Raw genomic sequence first — 23,719 nt, 5'->3', positions numbered from 1 at the left:
CCAGGAGTTGAGGACTTTCCCTCTTCCTCTCTCACCTGGAGTATTCTTGCTCATCTTGGGAGCCCACTTCTTTTCCCTTAGTTGGTCATGCCCTCCAGGCAGCCCTGCAATTATTTTGTGTTGTAGTTGTCTGCTTATTATGGGTCTCCCCAATTAGCACAGGCATAGTGCTCTGTGTCTGCTTGTTAAATGAATGGGTCAGTAAACAAAATGAGTGGGTCAGTGAATTAGTGTGTGAATAAACAAGCAAATGAACAAATGAAAAAGGAAGTAAACAAACAATAGGTGAATGGGAGGGTGAGTGAGTGAATGGAGTGAGTGGCTGGCCAGTTGGACTAGTAGATGAACTGTATGCCCCCAGCCCTCCCCACAGTGAGCCACCCACCCCAGGAGACTGAAAAATCTCTTAGCTACAGGGAGCTCCAGAAATGTAGGGCAGCCAAACAGCCAAGTCTGTCCTGAGGGCTATCTGGGGCTGCAGTCCCAGGCTAGTAGGAGGCAGAGAGTTCTCAATGAAGCTGGGGAAAGCAGCCTGCCTGCTAACTGGGCCCCACTGTTACCTGCCAAATGACCTCTCTATGGGCCTCAGTTTTCTCAGTAAAATGAGAGGACATGACTGAACTAGATCGTTCATAAGGACCCTCTAGTGGAACAATGGCTAGGAGAACATTCTAAGCTTGGTGCCCAAGGGAAGAAGGCTCACACTCCAGGCTGGTTTGATCCTCCAGTCAGCTTCTGTGATCAGTCCTTCCAGCACTGAGTGCTGAGTGCTTAGAAAGGGATATCTGGAGAGCTTCCTGGGAGAGGGGGTACCGGTGCTGCCAGGATGGAAGTGTGTGAACACATGGAGGAATCGGAGGGCTTCTGAGGCAGAAGTCTTCCTGAGGTCAGGGGAGAGGAAGGCATGAAAAGGAAGCTAGGAACAGACAGGCATTGGCTTCACAAAGATCCTTTCCACAGAAAACTCAAGTAGCCCTGAGACCCTGTCTGCTACTTTCTAGTTGTGTGTGGGACTCTGGTGCTTTTACAGGAACCAAACATGGAGCCTGATCACAGGTTTTCCTGGGGACTAGGTGATGCATGCCTCTGGTTGGCACAGAATAGAAGCTCAGTGTCTCCATGAGGCTGAGAGAGGCAGGTGTTATTATCCTTCCTGTACAATAAAGACAATGAGATTCAACGAGGGGAAGAGATAGACCCAAGTTCACATAGCAAGCCAATCCTAAATTTCTTAATTTCCTGCCCTAAGGCCTAATCCCCAGCAAATCAGAAGTCAAGGGTAATATAGGTCAAAGACACTCACCTCCCTGTCCTCAAAATGAGGCATGACTGAGACCATGAGACTCTGAACCATAGCATTTTCATCCAAGAGTGCTTCCCCATTGAAAACAGCTTCTGGGGAAGCTGGGTGTTTTCCCAGGAGCCTGCCTAGCTGCTCTGCTAGGGAGGGGGAAAGGGACAAGATGGGGGGTGGCGGCTTTCGCTTTGGAAGCCAGTTTGAAGGTTGAGAAACATTCTTCAGGATGACTCTGAAGTGGGAAACTGTGGTCTTCTGAGTCTGGTTTCTAGAAGCAGCCAAGATTCATGCAGTCAAAGCTCAGACATAAATAGAATTTAACACTTTACAGAAGTCTCTGGCCATGCCTGTCCCTGTTCTGGGCTGCAACTTCCTACAGGACAGGGGCTCTATCTTCCTTTCCAGTGCTTCTGCAGTGCTGAGGACAAGGAATACATATAACAAGTGGTTCAGAGTGAACAAATGAACAAATGAATGAATGACACTGGGAGATCTGAAGGACTTCTTGGTCCACACTTGATCAATCTCTCATATTTTATAGGTGGCCTGGCAAAAGGAAGAGGCTTTCCTGAGGTCAATAGAGAGAGAGTGGTATATCCAGATCTGCAATCTTCCCTCTTGGACTGCATGTTTTGTGCTCTGTGCACTGTTCAACCCACCTTGACCTTGGAGACTATACCTTTTACTAAAGGAACTTATCAACAGCTTTGAGGTTCACGTTCTCAGCATGCCATACCACACTTGGTCTAGGTACACACTCACTAAATGTTTATTGAATAAATGAATGACACTGTGCTCTGGAGGACCTCTTGGACCACATGTGATCAATCTCTCATATCTCATCTGTGCTTGGAGCTCATTGAAACCTCTTCCCACTATGTCTGCCCCATGGGTGATCTCCCTATCCATTGTCAGACTCCTCAGGTAGAACAAGCCAGAATTGCCTGTGAAATTTCTGGGCTGGAGACACAAATAAGCAAGCTCCCTCTGCTACCAGGACAAACATTCTGGGAAGTAAGTCGTATAGTGGGTCAGAAGTCCTTCCTGGTCTTCTCCTGACACTTCGCAGACTTCCAGGTCTTTGGACTGTGACACACACACACACACACACACACACACAGAGCAGTCATAACAGAGAGAGAGAGAAAAAAAAAGTCACTGTCTCCTTCCAGACTCCAAGCATCTTTCTTTCCCCACTCACCTGTGTGGCAGAAATTCTGTCCCATGTTAGAGCTAGTTGTTTTGATTTTTGTTGTATGTCACAAAGATACTTCTGAAAACCTGATATTGAGGGGACTCAGGGAAGCCAACTGTCTTAACCCTCTTTGGCGCCATGACTTTTTATTTGCAAAGCTCCTACTATGTGCAATGGGGTATGCTACAATTCTTAATGTAGTGCCAGGAGACTGGCTATATCTCTTTATCTCCAGCAGCTAGTAAAGGACCCCACATCCATATAAACAGTAGTTGTTTAATGAATAACTATAAAGAAAATTAAGGGAGCTGACACATATTGAGTATATAATATGTGCTATAGTCAGCACAAATAATATCACTAATCCTTACCTCAAATAGAAAAGTAGGTCCTATAATCCCAGCTGGCAGGTAAGGAAACATGTTCAGAGAAGAAAAGGACGCTGCCCATGCTGCACAGCAGCAAAGGACAAGGGTGGGGTATAAAACCAGGGCGGTCTAGTTGCAAAGTCAATATCCTTTCTACTGTCTGTGCTACTGCAGTCTTCCAGGCCTATTTAGTCAGCAAGATGATTCACATCTTCACTCCCTCATCTACTTCTCTGGATAAACACCAGTGTGGACTGGCCAAGGGCTGCAGCCCAGGGCCCACACTGTGGCTGGCATTGCCTAGCCTGGTGCTAGGGACAGTATGGCTACTTGCTATCTCAATGCAGGATGGCAGAATCAACAGGTCAACTCAACAGGCAGAATCAATAGGCCTTGGTTTGGGCTCCACCAGAGAACAAGAGTAGGACTGAGGGTGACCAGGGTCAGGACCTGGTTTTGGGGCCAGGCAAAAATCATACAGTTCTTGGCCTGGATGAGGGCTTAATACCAAGGTCAGGGCTGGAGACTGGGGTCAGGAACTCAGAATGGACAGATAAATCACAAAAGAAGGTCTAAATCTTGCCCTTATCAACACTAGGCAGATTGTAGCTGAATTAAAGAAAATCAGCCAGACATGTGCCAGGGGTGAAGTCTGAAGGGCTGGGCTATATCCAGCTTCACATGCTGTGAGTTGTACAAGCTTGGGCAAACTGTAGGATCTGTCTGAGACTCACACCCCATCTAAAAAATGGGATAATGACATATACCTTTTACCCCTTTCTTTTCCTCACTTCCTAGATCCAGTCAATCACAATGCTCTGTTGATTGCACCGCCTTGATGCACCTCAAATCTGCAATCTTCTGTCTCTTTCCATGGCACTTCCTTGCCTTAAGCCCCAGTTGTCTGTCACCTGGAAAGCTAAATCACTTGACAAGGCCTCTCTACATCTATTCTGACCTCCCTCCAATCCTCTGCAGTCTATCCATGGGGTGACTTTTCAAAAGGACCAATGTGTTCATGGGATTCCCTTGTTCAAAGCTCTTCAGGGGCTCCCTACTGCCCTTAGGCTATCATTAAAGATCCTCAATGGGTTATTAAGTTCCTAGTCTGGGCTTTGCCTTTCTCTTACCTTCAAACAGGACCTCTCTCCCTTGACATACTGCACAACCCACACACATGGCCAGCTTTTCTTCTAGTCTCAAATGTGCCAGACCCTTTCCCACCTCAGGTCTTCACACTTATGTTTCTGTGGCCTGAAACCCCATATCCACTGCCTTCCCCTGCCCAACTTCAGCCTTCAGGTCTTAGCTTCAGTGTCAGCTCTCCAACCATGGTTCTAGGCCAGGCCTAATGTCAGTCATTTTCACACTGTGGCCTACTTCACCTTTGTGGACTCACTTCCTTGGTAATTAAATAACCACACAATAGCTGGGAGCATAGTTCAGTGGTAGAGCATGTGTTTAGCATGTGTGAGGCCCTGGGTATACATACATTCCATCAGTCAATCCCAAGGAACAGCCCAGGGAGTTGGTTCCCATTATCCCCATTCTACACAGTGCTGAGGGGCTAGAGTCATATGCCCTGGTGTGGTTTAGATCAGATCTCAAGGGATACAGGAAGCCTTGGAATCATTCAGTTTGTTATGTGGAGTAAAGTCTTTCTGAGGATCAAGAGTTTGTGTTAAGCTGGGCGCCGGTGGCTCATGTCTGTAATCCTAACTACTCAGAAAGCAGAGATCAGGAGGATTGCTGTTCAAAGCCAGCCAGGGCAAAAGTTCTCAAGACCCTATTCCAAAAAACTCAACACAAAAAAGGGCTAGTGTAGTGGCTCAAGGTGTAGGTCCAGAGTTCAAGCCCCAGTACCACACAAAAAAAAAGAATTTATGTTAAATCTTTTCTTGAGCACTTACTACATGCTAAGTATATGCTAAATAATTTATAAGCAATGTTTAGTCCAATTCTTACATCAACTTATAAGACAAGTATTATCCTTTCCTTTCTTACAGAGTCAAGAAACCCTGAATATGGGCTCACTGAAGTACAGCAGGAAAGGGACTGAAGAAGAGATGGATATACATATCTTTAATACCTTTTGATAAGTTTTAGCACAGAAGAATTATACATCTTTTGCTCAACTCTTCCCTTATCACACAATAAGTACAATATTGTAAATGTTACAGTGTTAAATTTCATGCTCTGTTTCTGAAGCATAGAAATATAATTGATTTTTTATATATAGACATAATAGCAAGTAATTTTGCTGCATTTACCTGATAATTCTTACAGTTTGTGTATATTGCTTTGAGTCTTTCAGGCAAACCATGTTTACCTGTGAATAATAAAAATGGAATTATTCCCACAAAGAAGTTGGGTCCTTGTTCTCTCAGTTTCTTATAACATCACTGGGGAAAAGGAGGAAAGCCTCACCCCATACAACGAATGGCACAGCTCCAAGAATGCATTTGCCTCCTCTCTGCAAATGTGCCCTGGCCAAATCACAGCTTCCGGAGGCTGCAGGTGCCAGGATGAAGTGTTCCTAGCATGCGGAGAGGATTAAGGTTCCACTGGAGATTTTGGCTCCCAGTTAGGAAAGCCTGTGTCTTCACCCTACCTGGGGGCTTTCACTAACAGGCCTGCTGGGGCAGCCCCACACCCAGGCCTATCCTTAGATAGTGCCTTCTCTCACATCCCACTCAGGACTCCTCTAGATCCTGCCATGAGGACACTAGCTGTGGCAAGAGCTAGGTGACAGACAGGTTCCTTTCCTGATAAGAGGTGCCATCACTGTAACCCAGTGGTCATGAATATAGAGGGCCAGTGAGGCTGGGAGAATGGAGGGTGGGACATAGCTTCCAACCATTTTTATGAAGGAAGGAAGCCAAGGTGACTTTCCTGGGGTCTGCAGCACCACATGCTGGTGCACCCTCTCAGCCCTGACCCTTCCCTGCTCCTTCTCCAGGGGCCTCATCCTAGCAGCTGTTACTAAGGGCCAGTTGTATGTTCAGCTGAGCAGTGCAGCCACAGTATAAATTTTGGTTTCCAGGTTTAAGAAGTGGATGGAAAACGACCCACCTACAAACAAGTCCACGCAGCATACATCAATAAACAGGCACCATTGCAGGCAAGTGTTGGAATGCATGACATGACGCAGGTGGAGTTCACAGCAAGGACTGATGGTGATGAGTGGGAAAGCTCCCTGGAAGGGCAATGAGGGCTGGGAAGATCAAGATGGACAGTGGCAAGAAAATAAGGTCATTCCTGAAGGGGAGGGGAGGTCCAGCCTGAGCTGCAGAACAGAGGCTGAGTAGACCTTTTGGTCTGGCACCTGTGAACTGTGGCCCTGAGGGCTGGGTGGGCTCAGACCACCAGAAGTGCCAGGTATAGTCATCCTGCTCCTGGTGACTCAGTCCCACAGTCCTGTTTCCCTGACAACACAGTAAATATGGGCCCTGTAAATCCATTTGCAAACATCAACTCTTCCAGTCCCTTCTCTCTTCCAAGTCAACACACCCAAAGCCATCCCATGGAGCATGAGCATGACATTGCAGAACTCTGTGGAGCCAGCCAGCTGTAGGCAGGAGGGCAGGCTTCCCAGGAGGAAGCTGGCTCCTGTTACCAGACATCACCCTCCAGAGAATTCAGGCCCTTCACAGTGGAAACAGGATATAGGGGAGGAAGAGACAGATGCCTCCTTACCCACCTGCAGCAGAAAAACATTGAAGGCACAAAGGATGCTTCATGTTTGTCAGGGGGACCTTCCTCCTAGGAGAAATAAGGGAGCCATCTGGGATGGGAGAGGCCTACTGAAGATGCTGACCCCTGGGGTGCCAAGAGAGGTTGATGAAGGAGAAAGACACCAGAAGAGAGACAGGCAGTGGGAGCAACAGGAAAGACTGCTGGACCAGGCAGCACCCAGACAAGCTCCATGCTGTTGCTAAGCTTGATTCTTCATCTGTGGCATGGGGAGACAGTCTTCTTGCCTGATCCCAGAACAGAAATTGAACATAACAGAAAGGAATCACAAGAATAATTGTGGTCTGAAAGCAAGACCTTTGTACTTTCCAGAAAGAGTCAGTCTTTGTGAATGGGTGGGCCCTTGAGATGGTCCAGCCCTTGGTACTCAAAGTGTGGACCAGAAGCATCAAAAACACCTGGAAGCTTGTTGAAAAAGCTGACTCTTGGGCCCCATGCCAGACCTTCTATATTGGAATCTACAGCTTAACAAGATCCTCAGGTGATTCTGAGCCACAATCAAGTTTGAGGTTCATTCTCACTGTAAGAGTCAGTCCCCTTCATGCTACCGGTGGAGAAACAGAGGCCCAGTCAGAATAAGTCACTTGCAAGAGGCCACAAGTTAATAAGTAGTAGGCATGGGTCCAAGTGACAGTGCAGTACAAAGGAAGTTCACAGGCACTGCAATCAGAGCAACCCAAGTTCAAGTCCTCCTTTGGCCTTAATATGCTCAGTGACCTGGGAATAAACCTAGCTAACTCCTCCGAGCCTTGACTTTGGCATCTGTAAAATGGGTATATTAGTAGCTACTTTTTAGGATTATGGGAATGATGCCATACTGTTCACAAGTTTTTCCTTCTACTACACTGTATGATCTCTAAACTCCTCACTACTGGGCCCAAGAATTTGTGAAAAGACTGCCCTATTGCCTCTGACAATGCAAACACAATTGCTGAGCTGAGGGATAAGGACAGGCAGGGGACAGCCAAGCTCTTGAAATCTAGATTGACTGCCTTATTGGTTACGTTCTGAAAAGTTCCCAGTCAAATCTGCAAATATCAATGGTTAGTACCGTGTCTGAGTTCAGAGTATAGCCCATGCTCAGTGAGGTTGCTGAATAAAATAATAAGAGGTTCCTTCAGCCCTCACTCTAAGCCTGTGCACTCTCATGTCCTCATTTCCATGGATCTGGATTCTCGTCACCTATCTCCTCCAGAAATCATGTTGCTGATTCCTCTATTGAAACAGACCTTCTCCTGGTAAATCCCTTAGGGTGTGTGTGTGTGTGTGTGTGTGTGTGTGTGTGTGTGTGTGTGTGTGTGTGTGTGTGTGTGTGTGTGTGTGTTACTGATGGTTTGAACTCAGTGCCCAAGGCCCTCTTGCTTGCTAGACAAAAACTCTACTACTTGAGCCACAGACCCTTTTCTTTTTGCTTTAGCTATTTTTCAGCTATTTTTCAGGTAGGGTTTCATGTTTTTGCCCAGAGCCAGTCTCAGACCATGATCATCCTCCCTAATAGCTGGAATTACAGGTGTGAGCTATCATGCCCAGACCTTGCCTTTATGTTACAGATTGCCTGTTAATTTAGATATAGTACTTTTTCCTGAAGAGCCAGGGTTAGGATGAGCAAGTGAGGCACCTAGAGCACAAAATATAAGAAAGTCCTGATTCTCAGTTGCTGACACTGTACTGGCATGATAAGAGAAAGAAGGTACAGGGAGAGGGGAGGAGGGGAAGAGGGAGAGAGAGAGAGAGAGAGAGAGACCTTAAATTTAGAGTCCTAGTTCTAGTTGCATCTCTTTCTTGATCCTGTCCCTTGGCTGTTTCCCGGAGTCCCAGCTGTCTCTGAGTTTCTGTTCTGTGCCATCCCTTGCCATGTCATTCCTGAAGAGGACTGTGAGAGTCTGGAAGCTTCTCAGTCTGCCCTTCTGGGCAGTAAATTCCAGAGACAGGACCATTCTGTCTCACTCTCCACTTTATTCCCAGGGCCTGGCATCAACTCACTATCTGCTGGATGCACAGAAACTTTTGATATTCCCCCTCTGTGCTGTATAATCCCACTGAAGGCATGAGAGTTCTCTATCCCCCACTCCCCAGAGCTGCCTTCAGCTGGATGGCCTGAGCTTCCTGGGAACCAGCCTTCACTCTGTGTACCTAGTACCCAGCCCAGGGTTTGGCAGACAGTGGGTGTTCACACACATTTGCAGGGCAGGGTTATGTCACTGGAAAGATGCTCTGAGGGCACAGCTCCAAGCCCCATGTGCTTCTGGGACCAAACTCAGTGCAGACAATCCCAATAGCATCTTCTCTTCTCATCTACAGGTCCCTCCAGGCCCAGCTCTTCTCCAGCCAGGTGGGCCTGCTGGAAAAACATAACTGTCTCCAGCTCCCTGATGCTGAAAATTCTGCAATGAACTTCTACTTGTTGGAGTCAAAACTCAAGCAAGGTATTACAGCCCTTCCATGAGGCCCATCTCTCCATACCAGCCTCAGCTACCTCACACCAGACCACCTTCACCACTGGCTGGCCAACCCTACCTTAAGCTGCCACCCTACCACCCCTTCTGCTCCCCCCACCCACCCTCCCCCAAGACACACACACCCCTGTAGCATTTTACACACCTGTGCCCCTTGCTCACATTAATTCCTCTGGCTGGAATTCCAGTGCACCTTCTTTTCCAGGGAGCCTCCTCTGGCTGTTTTCTTTGGCCTCTGGCCATTTGTACTTGCTGTTCCCTCTACCTGTGTGCCCTTCCTGCCACTCTGTACCCGCCTAATTGCTTCTTCTCTCTTGGCTGCCCTGAACAATATGCCCTCTTTCAGGATTCCTCTGCAGTGCCCCCATATGAAAATAGCTGGCTCTTGTGCAGACCTGGCTCCCCAGTCTCCCTGCACACCTCCACACATACACAGACTCTATTATACAAGCACTGCGAGGTGACTGATGGTGCCACTGAGTGTCAATACTTTATTAGACTGCCATGCATTGTGGGACCAATTCTCCCCTAACTGTGAGTCCCTAGCACCCAGCCAGGGAGGTGTTCAGGTGTGGAGTGGTGGTTGGGTTGAATTGAACTGCATACCCTCTCAGTTTCCTGGTATTCTCCTCCCACACCCACCACACACACCAGAGGGTAGATCCTAAGCCACAGTCAGCTAAGGTTTAGGGTCCAATTTCTCAAGTGCCTATTGGTGTCTGACAGAAGATGCCAAAGAAGAGAAAGACCAGGAGGCCAGTGATTTATGAGGGAAGTCTTGACTTGGACAAAGTTGTAGCCCCAGAGATTAGGGCCAGTAGAAACAGAGCAGAGCACATAGCTCCTTCCTGATGCATGGAGGATTCTGTGGGCATCTGCACCTTGATCCCCTCTAATCAGTGCTGAGCTCCTGGCTGACACTAGCCACCTTCAGCAGCACAACCTGGAACAGCACAATGCCACTGGCAGTTTGGAGTGGGGGGCAAGAAGGGAGTACTGTCTCCGTAATGGTTAACCTGGCCTGTCTTGTCTACCCACCCTTTTCCCTACAGCCCTTCAGGGTCCTTCGGAACACAGCAGGAGACTCAGAGCCAGCTATGACAGGGGACACCTATACAGCTTGGCTTCTACATTGGCAACATATTGATGAAGCCTATTTTCCTATTCATCCTCAAAGCATCCCTGATCCCAAAAAAGGACACATCAAGGTTGTAAGTCTTTTCTTGCAGACTTCACCTCCAGGGTCCCAGGTGGAAGGAATGTGGTCCAGTCCCTTCCTTTGTGGATAAAAGCTGAAGCTCAGATAAGGAAAGGGACTGAGCTGGTGTCCCACTAGCAACTTAAGAGCAGAGATGGCCCCCAAACCTCCTATCTGTGGATGCTCAATGTGCTCCCAAAGACCACACCCATAGCGCCTCTCAGGCTGTGGCTGCTGGCAGGAAAGAGGAAGATCTGGTCACACCTTCTTGGAGCTGAATTAGAGGCTAACCATCTTCCCACTCTGGAACACTCTAGGATGCCACACAATAAGGTAAAACATAATTGATCACCTCTGTTTTTTCCAATAATATCCTTTGAAGGAATCTTGCACAAGACAAATGGCTTGTTCTCTACCTAACTACTCATTCATTCATTTGTGCATTCATCAATTTGTTCTGATCTATTCTACGTGCCAGGCACTGTCTATGTGCTCAAAATAAAAGATGAATAGGACATAAGACATTGAAGCCAACATAGGAAATACAGATGCCTGCATGCTGAAACATCAGCACAGCAACAGAAGTTGGCCACAGCTGTTATTGAGTCTTTGGCATTGCTCCCATTAGGAGGAGGGGGTGGCTATGTCCCCACTTCTTGAATCCTGGGGTTCTTCTTTGATTATTTGGACTCAGACATGAGGTGGAAATGATGCTGTACCAGTTTTCTGATCCAGGACTCAAGAACCCTGTCAGTCCCCACTTTCTGATGCTGGTGGAATTCTCCCTTTTAGACCTTGGCACTGCCACACGTGGAGCCTGACCAAGCTTCTGGAAACACTGTGTGGAGAGCCCCTAAGACTACACGGAGAGGCTGGTATCCCCTCTGAGCTGCCCTCCCACTATTCCTGCCTTCACATGGAAGCCTTGGACCCTCCACACTGGTGCAGCTGCCAGCTTAGGATCCCAGGGATCTCACAGATGCCACAGGGAGCGGAAGGGCCCAGCTGCTCCCTGGCCCACAGATCAGGAGCATGATAAAAGACCTGTTAAGCCCTCACATGGGATGGTGTTACATGGCAAAAGATAACACAACAGTCAAGTAGTGACTTTCCCCCATCTCTCCATGGTGGGAGGGGGGTGGGAATGAAGCAGAGTAAAGAGCTACAGAGTGCTACTTTTGGACAATGGCCTTCTCTGAGAATGTGGTATTTGATTAGAGGACTAAACAAAGGCCAGAACCCAGCCATGGAATGATCCAGAGAAGAGCATGTCAGGCAAGAGGCTGGTTCTTTTAAGGAGCAGTTGAGCAGCCATAGAGCTGAAGGGAGGTGGAGAAGGTACCAAATGTGTAGAGAGGTCCAGCAGAGTCAGAGTGCAGAAGGCCTGGAGACCTTGAGGGAGGCTTTGGCTGTAAGTGTGAGCGGAGGCATTGGAAGGGTTCAGCAGGGATCTTCCAACCTAGGTCAAGAAGGACCGCACCATGATTAGTTCATGAGGAGGACTGTGACAGAACAAGCACCACAGCACGGACACTCACTGGGAGGCCACTGCAGGGAACACAGGTGGCACTGGAGAAGGTGACGAGAGACAGGATTCAGAATAGAAAGAATATAGGGAAGCTGCTGTGACTTTTTAAGGGTTTGGTCTGGGGAAGGAGAGGAAAGGCAAAACTCAGAGCCAGCTATTGGGTTTTGGGCAGAACCACTCACTAAGATGAAGTCTCAGAGAGGAAGGGGTTAGGAGGTGCCTGAGGGGAGCCTGAAACCAAGAGCTTGTTTATGAATACATTAAATTTAAGATGCATGGTGGACATCTCAAGGCTACAGATATAAATTTAGGAGTAATCAACATGTTGCCAGGTGGCATATACTTATTGAATCCAAGTCCTGGCCCCAATTCTAAGACCTCTGCAAGTGTCTATGATATAAAAAAAATAACACAGGTGAAAGGCCAATATGGGACCCAAAGTGGAATGGGCTGGGAGTACCTGCAGTATAGATAGAGAAGACTTATGAAGCAAGCACTAAATGACCAGTGACTAGATTTGAGAATAGTGGTCTTAGACAGCAGTGAAGATGAAAGTGATAAAACTGGAAGAAGAAAGAATAACAGGGAAGGAAGGGGAACCTAGTGAAGGCTCACAAGTCACCAAAGTTGTGAGCTGCAGAGAGAAACAGAAGGCAGGACCTGGGGAGGGAGGGTGGTCAAGGGAGTTGTTTCTAGAAGGGAGATCCTACAGCATGTGTGTGTGCTTCATGACCAGCAGAGAGATGAAAATGGACACAGAGAAAAGAAGCTTAGATAAGCACAGGACCAAATGTCCACATAACAGAAATGATCCATGAACAAGGCAGCAAGTAACCAAGCAGGTGTAGTTCATCCTGTCACAGCCACAACAGAACAGAATTCCACATGGGCAGAGGCAAGAGACCACAGGTGACCAGTTCCAGGCCCACTGCTTAAAGTTGGTTAACTCTGTAGAAGTCACTGCTTCCTCATTCTTAACACAGGATGAATTGTCCTTATCTCTCAGGGGGGATTATACATGCTAACCAGCAGTCAAATGACCAACTCAAAGGACTGGAGGATCTAGCACAAGCTAATAATGGGGTCTGTAGAACTTTGGCTTAAGTCAGGTGATCTGCCTTGTCACACAACAACTCTTTAGAGGACTTAACAAAGGGCAGGATCTAGCCAGGGGACAATCCAGAGAAGACCATGTAAGGCAAGAGGCCTGGACCCCTCTAGGTCTGAGCTCTGTGGCTCAGCACCTCACAGGGAAAGGGGGACAGTTGGAAATCAGCAGACTAGGAATGTTAAGCCCTGTCTCCCACCTCCTGCACATTCAGAGCCCTCCTTGAGGTAGCCTTTCCCAACCTTGCACTTGATGCTTTAGTACAAATGAGCTTCTAGCAATCTAAATGCAAAAGCACATGCTTTTGTCATCAGCTTGGTATCTTTGGAAATGCCATGACTCATGCCAGCCTACCTGGAATGTCATCTTCCACCTTAAATTCTTTAAAATGAAACCCTTCTCTGATTCCCTCTGATTCCATTTGGGTGCTAACCTCTGAGCCTAGCATCCTGTGCACACCTCTCCATGGGTCTACTGTGTGTCTCTTGAGGGCTAGACTGGAACTACATCTGCTTGGTCATCTTTGTAACCCCCACCCTAGCTCAGCGGGTGTAGGCAGAACCAAACTTGTCCCAGGTAGATGAATCACATTGTCTAACAGACCTTTCCACAATATGTTCTGTGCCTGAGCTGCTTAAAACAGTGATCATTCATCATATGCATGTGGTTACTGAGCCTCAAAATATGCTAGTACAACTGAGAAACTGAACATTTAATTAAGCTTTTAAGTCACAGATCACTAGTGACTGATATTAGACAGCAATGAGAAAGGGGAGGATGAAGGGATTGAAAAGAATTGGTTTTACTAAACGTTTAATATGTCCCTGCTTTTGACACTATAGAACATAGTAATTTTTACAATGATCCTGTGAGATGGAAAATAGTGTTGTTCCCACTTTACAGACAAGGAAATTGAGTCTTGGAGAGAGGTGGTGACTTGCCACGGTCCCTCAGCTTGAAGACTACACAGCCAGTCTCTGATTCCCATTCCGTGATGGTTTTTTCCCATCATGCTCACCAACCTCATCCCGCTCCAGGGCTGGAGTGCTCTTGTGAAGCACTCTCCCCAATCCTATACCCTTTCCCATAGTCCCTGCAGTGCACGTAGACCACAGCCACAGTCCCAATCTAGTCAGAAAGGCACATTCTCCAGGCAGTGCTGGCAGCCACTGGCAGATACAGATGTCTGGGGTCCAGCCTGGGTGTGATGGGGCAGGAGGCCCCTGGCAGCTGGAAGGAAGGGGCAGCAGCAGGGAGCCTGCAAGTGCTCTGTGCAGTGTGTCCCCCTCGCGTGCACAGCTTTGGGGAGTTCTCTTGGTGCTGTTGTAATTTATTGTTTCTGCTCTAATGATTGCTCCATGTCTGATTATAAATGCCTTCTGGCTGGGGGCCCAGACTCAGAAAATTCCCATGATCTGCTTCCAAAGTTGATGGAGACACAAATGGGACTCATGTCTCTGTTTCGTCATCAATCACATTTCCAAGGGAGGAGAGTCTAGGGCCAATACAGGACTCAGAGTGGGGACGTACAAGCAGGAATCAGCAGCCTGGAATTCCTATGAGTCCCAATAAGGTAACCATTGCCTTGATCCTGAAGAATCTTTGAGGTGGCACTCAGATGAATCTGCTCCCCCTTCTCAAACCCAAGGCAGAATCCAAATCCAAGGCAGTGGATAATATGCACAATGAAAGGGGCCACCAAAGAGTACAACCAAACCTTGCCGTGCCTCTCCCTTTATCCACCTAGAAAATCCTCACTCATACTATGAGAGGCACCTGTGATATCACCTCCGGCAAGCAGCCTGCTCTGGCACTCCCATTTCCCCAATGTAGGATATAGTCTCTGCTCCCTGTAAATCTCTTCTAGAATCACACACAGTAATAATAATTACTTGTACTATTTATTGAGGGTTTCTTGTTTGCCAGACATGATGTACTGTAAGTCATCTCTTCTTCACCCCATCCCTGTGAGGAAGGCACCATCATTATTCACCTTTTTTCAGAGGAGGGAACAAAAGAGATTAAGTGACTTGCCTAAGTTCAAACAGCAATAAAATAATGTAGCTGGACTTGAGTTCAGAAGATTCTAAATCAAAACTTAAGCTTTACACCCTGTGCATTCGTTTACACCTGTCATCACTGGACTAGAACTTTCAGGGGCAGGGAATAGGTCTGACCTCAACAAGGTAGGTGCTCTGGAAATGAATATAGGGTGAATTTCACATGAAAAAAGTCCTTCTGCACATGATAGGTAGTAAAATTAGGGCAGTCCCTTATTATTGGCAAGATATTTAAGTGGATCCAAAAAAGCATTGAGCCAAGGCTTGAATGATGTAGCAAGATGTGTCTGCAGAAATGAAGACTACATCTCAACAGGGACTGAAACTCTTGAGTTTTCTGGGTTATCCTAATTTTTGATACTATATTTCATTAGCCTCTTTTGACCTAGAAATTCCAATATTTATGTATCTAACCTGTATCTCTTAAATCATATATCATGGCAGAGGAGACATCCCAAAGGACCCACTATGTCTTATAATTTGGGACTCAGGAAATAATGGCACAGGGAAGGGGGAGGGATGAAAACTGACTTTAGAGGCAGGTTGACACATGCTGAAATCTCAACTTTGCTGCTTATTAGCTGTGCACTCTTGGACAAATTATTTCCCTTCTCTGAGCCTCAAATGTAAACATGGGGCTAAGAGCTGTTGCCATGTAGGGGGGTTAAGAGTAATGAATAGGAGAACAAATGGGAACACACCCAGGATGACTCCTGGCACACAGGCAGGGCTCAAGAACTGTGAGTCTTTCCCTCCCTCTCGGAGGAGGTAAGGCAAGAGAGCCATTCTTAGCAACAGATTCGGCTGAATGCAGAGTGTGATGGTGCTCATAGGCCAAAGACCAGAGAGAAAAGATTGGTTTACCCGGGGCTGAGATCATGGGATGGATGCTGTGTCACTCACAGACTCACAAAAAGTGTGGCTCAAATAACAGTTTACCTTAAGAGCAGCCCTATACTAGGGCAGGGGTGGGGGTGGGTAAAACACTCCCTCTCCTAGCGTGGGACCCACAGTGTGCTGGAGTGAAAGAAAAAACAACAGGAATGGAAAAGAGGATCCAGCAGGTGTAATGGGAAAGGATTTCCACCAGGCCAGGAGAAGTTAGGAGGAGGCATGTGGATGAACTGAGTCTTAAGGAATCAGTAGACTTGCAGGACACAGTATCTCTAATCACAAAGGGGCACCATATAGACAAAGGAGAAAGCATGAAAGGAAGATAAGAAATTCAAAAAAATTAGACTGCCATTTTAATTTAGACTTAGGGGAACTTTGAAAATTTACTATACACTCCCTGTTGCCACAGGCATCCTGCTTCCCCCACTTATGAGCTATGTGATGTTGGCCAAGTTAATCACTCAATCACTGTTTTCTCACCTGTAGAATGAGGAGGATAACAGCACCATCACCATCATCATCATTTTTACAGATGGGAAAACTGAGGCTCAGAAAAGGGAAGGGATTTGTCCATGTGACTCAAGAGAGTTAGAGGCAAACCTCAATACATTTACTTTTCAAACATACACGGGATTTTTTTTTTTTAAAAAACAAGTTTTTGACATAAGTGGGAGCCCAGAGATTCCTGATAAGGAAGCAGAGGTCATGAAAACTGGGCCACTCACTGTTTACACAAAGGTATCTTCTCTCAAGGTCAATCTTTCTGCTCTATTGGTGCCAACTTTCCTTCAGCTAGGCTCTCACCATCTGCAGGCAATGACAGAAGCCAACATTATAAACACAGCTACCCAGGTAGAGGAATACAATGTCCCAGACTCTGTGAAGGACTGGGGTGTGTGTGTGGGGGGGTGGCACACATCTATCATAACTTCCTTTTTACAAAAGGAAACAGGAAAAAACCATCTCCCAGCCCAATCCCATAGCGGTCTGCATCACTATTATCATTCTCCAGTTCTACTACCATTATATATTTTGCCAGCCACAAATGGGACCTAAATTACATATTGTAGCCACCAAACCTTGGGCATAGGTCCACAGAACAAGGCTTGAGGGAAATTAGGTGAGGCCAAAGGGAACTCAGGCCTGGAAGAGACAAGAAAACAAACAGAAAGGCATGCTCAGTACATTTACAGGACCCTTCTCTCTTTGAGGTTTGTGTATGCAAATGGGATTCAAGGTTGCAATTAAGGAGAGGGCAGGGCAGGTGGAAGAAAGAGCAGAGGGACCAAGCAGGACAGACTTGGATCTAAAGAGTCATAAAACCTCTGGTTATTTTCATCCCAGCTCTATCCCAGAAATATGGCCCTCTGTAAACCTTTACACCTGTTTATCTGAAAACTGTGGTCCTTTCTGTGTTGGACCCTGTGGAAAATGTAATGGTGGATGGAGGTGCAGGGGAAGTGGAGGGAAGAATGCACATGCTTCAGTCTGTGCTCTTTTTGGAACCACTGGCCACTGGGAAAAGACACTTTTCTCTCCTGTTTCAAAAAAATAGCATTTCCTAATTCAGGTGGTCGGTGTGGGGACAGTCCCAGAGAAGTCTGCTCTCTGGAACTGAGGTTGGGAGGGACCAGAGGGGATCTTGCACTTTCCTTTCACTGAGATCCTGCGTCCCTATCGGTAGCCTCTGAGACTTATGAGTGGACGTAATGAGCACAGCTGGAGAGAAGGTCCTGGCTGAGCACCAGGGGAACTTGTTCTTTCTGGAAGCAGGAATCTGTGGTGACTTCTTGGGAGAAGTGGAATAAGAGGTTAGTTTTAATGGGTTCAGAATCTCACAGAAGCATATGTGACAGGGAGAGAGACAGAGACAGAGACAGACAGATACACAGACAGATATAGAGACACATAGACAAGCCCAGGGTGTCAGGAGGAAGAAACAGCTTAGAGGAAGATCTGGGGGCAGGAAAGAGCTTTCGGGGCTTAGGTGTTGGGTGACAGTGAGGAAAGAGCAAGGATCATGGAGACCTCTGTGAGAGGAGCCTTGGATTCCTAAAGTCCCTCAGGATTCTCCAATTACCATAAACTGGTCAGGTCCATTTCAGATGGGTGTGGCATCTGAGGATGAGGCTGAAAGAGCAGGAAGTGAGCTTTAAAAGTTTTAGAATCAAAGTCCAACAAAAGCAAATATGACAATGAAGAGAAGACCCTCAATGAGCAGCAGAAGCACACAGACAGGGTAAAAGGATGGATGCTGTGATTTAACCTAGAGAAGTTTTACTTATTTATCTTGAGACGGGATTTTGCTATGTAGTCCAGGTTGGCCTTAAACTTGATCCTCCTGCCTCAGCCTCTCCAGTGCTGAGATTACAGGTGTGTGCCACCATATCTGGCATTAGAAAAGATTTTAATTTACAATAATAATAATCACAGAATAAGATAGCAATAATTAACACCGAGTGCTTACAATCATGCAGAATGGCTATTTGCCAGGCACTGTGCTCTGCATTCCCCAGCATTCTCTTTTTCAATCCTCTCAACAGTCCATAAAACAGGGGCTACTATGACTCCCTACAGAGATAAAAATCACAGTGGCCTTGAGAGGCTGTTATTCACCAAAGTCACTCACCTACTGAGAAGCTGGGCTGGGAGCCTAATTAACCATGAGACTATTTCAGTCTCTCAGTTAGATAGGGACATTAAAGCCATGGAGAACAAGTGACTTCCTCAAGGTTACACATCAGTCTGTCTCCTCCTTTCCAAGTCATTCACTCAACCACCTCCTCAGGGCTTCCTAGGCACCAAGTCTTTGGTCCTGCCTTCTGAACTACTCCACATCCTCCTCACTGGCTCCAATCCCCAGGAAAAACTCATCAAGAGCCTGCCAGTGTGGCCCCAACCTAACTTTCTGGCTCCAATTGCTATGACGGATCTGGTCTTTAATGCTCTTAGCTTTCTGCTCCGCTCCATACCTCTGACTTTTCAAGATGCAACATTGTCCAAGCCTCCCCTGGCTCTCAGGTGGAATGGGTGATGCTCACCAGTGCCTGGCCCCTGGCAGGACTCTAGAGCAGCAGGATCACAAGCTCCTTGTCTCACACAGAGCTGGATGGTCACCTGTTTCCACCATCAGATTGTGAGCCTCTCAGAAGCAAGCAACTGTGTCTGATGGTTGTGATGGTAAGAAGGACAATGGAATTTGGTGAGGGTACACTATGGACAGGTACTACTAGAATCTCATTTGATACTTGAGAAATCAGACACAGAGAGATAGTTTTCACACCTTGGAAAGAAGCAAACTGGGGCTGGCATGTGTCTCTTCATGATGTCATCACTGTCTCCCAGCAGACTGTGGTAGCTGGTCACTGCATGCTCCCTTTAGTGAACTGAAGAATAGATTAGATTCCTGAGTCTGCTTTAGCATTCTGTCTTCATCTACCAGGCTAGCTACTCGGTTAGGTCCTTGATGTCCAGTTGTGACCAAAGTCACATCTTCCCAGGCCTAGTACAAACAGCAAGGCCAGAGCCCAGCTCTTCTGTGCACCACAAAGGCACAGAGATGAGATGCAGAAATAAAACAGATAGGCTTCAATCAGAGAGAAAATAAAGTGAACACTGTGGGAGGAAACTTGGGGTGCATGGCAGTCTAGGAATCTGGTGAGAAAATGCCCATAATGGCATATTTTCCAGCAGTGAAAAACATTAAGACCCACTTTTAAAAATGTAGTTCTTACCACAGCTATTCCTGGACTCCAGCCCAGAAGAGCAGCCGGGGCATATGAATGACACTTTCTGCCCACACTTGCCCACCCCTGGCTGGCTGTCTCTGCCCCAAACATCATGCACTCCCTGAACCTCCGCTGTGCAGTCTTCCAGCCCCAGCCCTCACTGCTAACATGGCCCTTGGACAGAAGAGAAAGCCAGAGAACAGCAGGATTCTAAGCTGCTCACCTGGCCCTTCCCTTATCCTAACTCAGAGAGACCAGGGAGAAGAGGGAACCTATCCAAGGCTTCAGAACCTCAGTGGTCGACCCAGCATGGATGTCTAGGTCCTTAGGTTAGAAGTCCCTCAGTGCTTCCATCTGGCAGCCACAGTGTCCCATTCCCCTCCCCAGTGCACCTGATCCCATTCTAATGAACACCATACATGTATATGCACACACATGAACATACACATGTGTATGTATGTGTGCATATGGTTTTGTGCAAACATATAAAACCACATGCACATATATGGAGATGCCTGTGCAGACATGTACACATACGTGCACACACATAAACACAAGTGTGTGCACACTTATACACACAAATGCAAGAAAAAGCGAACTATATAATGAGCCAGGAAAACTGGCTGGCCACTGACCAGCCATATGAACCTGGCTGAATCACTTCACAGCTCCCACTTATAAGCCAGGCTAGTAATCCCTGCTTACTTCCCCAGGCTGCTGTGAGGCTGGAAGGGCAGAAGGCATGAGAAGGTGCTAGTGTACAGTGCTTGACTGACTTCCATCTTCTGAGAAGCTGGCGGCCTGGCAGTTCTGAAGCTCAGGTGCTTCAATTTGAGATCCTTCTCTACCATACACCATCTGTGTGACCCTGGACAAGTAACTACACCTCTCTGTGCCTCTGTTTTCTCATTTGCAAAATCGGGATAATCACAGAATTTATCTACCAGGTTTTAATGTGAGGATTAAATGAATTAACAGTTGTGAAAGTCTTAGCACGATACCTGGAACATCATTTGCCCAATAAATGTTAGAAAATAGAAAACCATTTACAAATGAATACCTACTAGCTTTGTTTTGCATGGAGCAACACACAAGCTCAGTAAGTGTTTATCCAACGATAAACAAATACTACTGGGGAAGAGGGTTATGCCATCTGATTTACTCCCACATGTATTAGAGAACTGGTATGAAATAACTTCTTCACACTTTATCTCAGACTCCCCAATTCACAAGGGGTGCCAGCGTCATGGTAGCCTGTTCATCTTGTCCTGTTCCTACCTACAGAGAGTATCTTGAACTCTTTGGAGAGTTACCAGGAGAGCTCCTCAGCTCCTGTGCCCAAAACACTGAAGAAGAGAGCAGGGCCAGGACTGGGAGGCATGGGGTGGGGTGAAGGAGCCGAGTAGGGGCCAGTGTCACTACAGCTGTGACATTTATACATTTTTCAGTGTCCTGATCCAGCAACCAGCAAGTGCTGCTCCAGCAAACTATCACCTTCCAGGCCACACAGGGCTTGGGGTCCATGGTGTTCCTTTGCATTAGTCAAATGGGCTGGCACTACAGCCATGATGACACTTCCTAGAGGTACATCACTTGCCACCCACCTGTAGAACAGAAGTCCACAATCTCAGGCTTCAGTGACAATGAGGACAACACAACACCATCAACAATAATAATTGCCAACACTTACTGCATACTTAGTAGGTGCCAGGCAGGCACTACTTGAAGCTCTCTGTGGATTTTGACATATTTGATGCTTGTAACAACCTGGAAGGCAGAGACATTACTACACTCATCTTGGAAGCAGAGGAGGTGTGCCACTTGCTCAAGACTGCATGACAAGGAGGGGCAGAGCTGGATGGGAATACTCCATACTTTCTAGACCTCAGCATTCACTTGCTTGCCATTTAGAGTATTTCAGAGTTTTTGCTGAATTTTAGGGTTTTTTTTTTGAAAGCCTGAAACCAAAGGCACTCAACCCCAAAAGAACAGTGCAGGCTTTGGGGCCAGGAGCACTGGACTCAGAATCTAATCATCTGATCATTCTAAACCTTTAGAGAATTTTCCTCTTTCCTTTGACCCTTGAGTTCCCAATCAAAAAAGGGAGAATAGCAGAATGGGGCTCTGAAGACCCCATGAAGACCTACACACACAATTCCCTCATGGAGACAAGGCCCACAGCTTAGGTTCAACGCATCTGAATTCTTTCATGGAGCATCATGTGTTTGAGATTCACCCCTGAGTACCTGCATTACTCCTTCCTTCTTTTTTATTGCTGAGCAGCACAGTTGAGGGGCATCTGGGTTATTCTTATTTATGTAAAGATTTTTATATGAACATAGATTTTATTAGCACATATTCATTGTACAAAATAATGAGCTTCATTGTGACATTTTCATACATGCATATAACACATTTTGAACATAGGCTTTGATTTCACTTGGGTAACTACCTAGGAGTAGATTTCTGGGTGTGGTAGGTGTATATTTAACTTGACTAGACCCTAGCCGAGTTTTTATATGTTTTATGTTTTTATGTTTTATAGAACGCTTGTACCATTAAATGTCCCCAGTAATCTTACCAACACTTGGTATAATCAGTTTTACCTATAGCTATTCTAATATGTAGGTAGTGGTAGCCCAATGTAACTTTAATTACATTTATAGTCCTCTTAATGACTATACATACTATGGAGTATTACTAGACTCAAGTGATGCTTGTCTGGCAAGCATGAGGTCTTGAGTTCAAACCCCAGTTCTGCCAAAAACACGATCTTTTATTGCAACCTATTATGCCAGTTAAAAAAATTTTAAGGACGAGAAAGTTGAAGCCCCACAGAGAGGTCTGAACCAAAGTGCAAAGCTTATGCTCTTCCCACATTACTTTGTCATCTTTAGTTACATCAATGAGCACCTACTAAGTGCTCATCTTGGCTTTATTTCTTGCCACTGTTCAATACTGCAGTTACAGGAGGTTTGTGTTATTTTCCCCCTTGTTAACAGTGAGGAGATTAAGATTCAGAAAAGCCAAGGTCAGTCAATGCTGTCTGATCCAAAACATCCAGGATTGACTAGGGCAGGTGGTCATCAGCATAATGACATAGTTAACACATACATCTATAAGTCTGTACAAAGCAGCTTTGCAGAGTGCTGTCACAGTCATAAACAGAGGGGTAATGCAGGGGAGGAATGAACTATGACGTGGGCCCTCCTGCAAAATGCACAGGGAAAGATGGAAAAGTCAGAGAGCTGACCAAATGAAAATGCTTGGTAAACAGCACAGGGTGGACACGGCCCATGGAGCAAATGAAAGTTAAAACAAGCAGGGTACATAGCTGGATTTTCCAGCACCATGATGCTGAGGCTGGGCAGGCCCTGGAATAGAAACAGCTCCCATCTGTAGAGTACCTTCCTCTCCAACGTACTGTCTTCTCCATCCTCACAGCCACCCTGTGGGGTCCTTTGTTACGTACATTTTATGGGTGATGAGCCCAAGGTCAGCTAGGTAGCAGCTTGCTGGCAGCTATGCTCACCAGGTTAGAAGCCTCAGGCTCAGGCCTGCTTCCAAGTCTAGCACTTCCTACATACAAGGTAAGCCACAGAGAAGATTGGCTGTCATGCACTTGAAGTCAGACCAGCACCCCAAAAGGCTCTGGGGCTTTGGTGACATGGGCTTTTAAAGCACTGACAATTAAAATTCTGGAATTTGGATGCTGTGGGCTTTGGCATCGGAGGCTGAAAGTTCTGAAATCCTAACGACATCAACTTTGGGTCAGAGGAACCCACAGGGAAATAGTGGGATAGTGGGGACCAAGACTCCAGCACGTAGGGCAAACATGTTGTCATCCTAAGGCATTTCCTGTACAAGGGCTCACCAAGGATATTCTTTTGGGGGAGCAAACCCATCAGCTAGAGGCCAATAAACAAAATGGCTTTGCAGAAGGTGAAAGGTGTCTGGTCAAACATTAAACTTTCCAATCAAGCCAGAACTGTCACCCCAGCCAACCTGCCATACCTGGAGTACCTGGTAGAAAATACACCTCTCTCGGGCCATTAACTTTTTGCCTCCTGATGCCCCTGGCCAAAGGGCCAGAAGACAGCAGTCAAGGTTAGAGTATATAGCCTTCAGATTTAA

General features: G+C 46.6%; 1 protein-coding gene and 1 long non-coding RNA gene across 3 annotated transcripts in view; one reads left to right on the top strand and one right to left on the bottom strand.

The window, feature by feature from the left end:
• LOC141424949 (uncharacterized) overlaps positions 1–5,212 on the top strand; it is a 64,903-nt gene extending 59,691 nt beyond the window's left edge. The window contains exon 4 of the long non-coding RNA XR_012449920.1: positions 4,867–5,212. This is a non-coding gene — a long non-coding RNA (uncharacterized lncRNA). The remainder of the gene's footprint in view (positions 1–4,866) is intronic.
• Trabd2b (TraB domain containing 2B) overlaps positions 1–23,719 on the bottom strand; it is a 204,417-nt gene that overhangs the window by 141,535 nt on the left and 39,163 nt on the right. The window lies entirely within an intron of this gene.

The sequence above is a fragment of the Castor canadensis genome, chromosome 7 (genome assembly GCF_047511655.1).
Source record: "Castor canadensis chromosome 7, mCasCan1.hap1v2, whole genome shotgun sequence".
In the NCBI taxonomy this organism is placed as follows: domain Eukaryota; kingdom Metazoa; phylum Chordata; class Mammalia; order Rodentia; family Castoridae; genus Castor; species Castor canadensis.
This window is presented reverse-complemented; position numbering and strand designations above follow the sequence as displayed.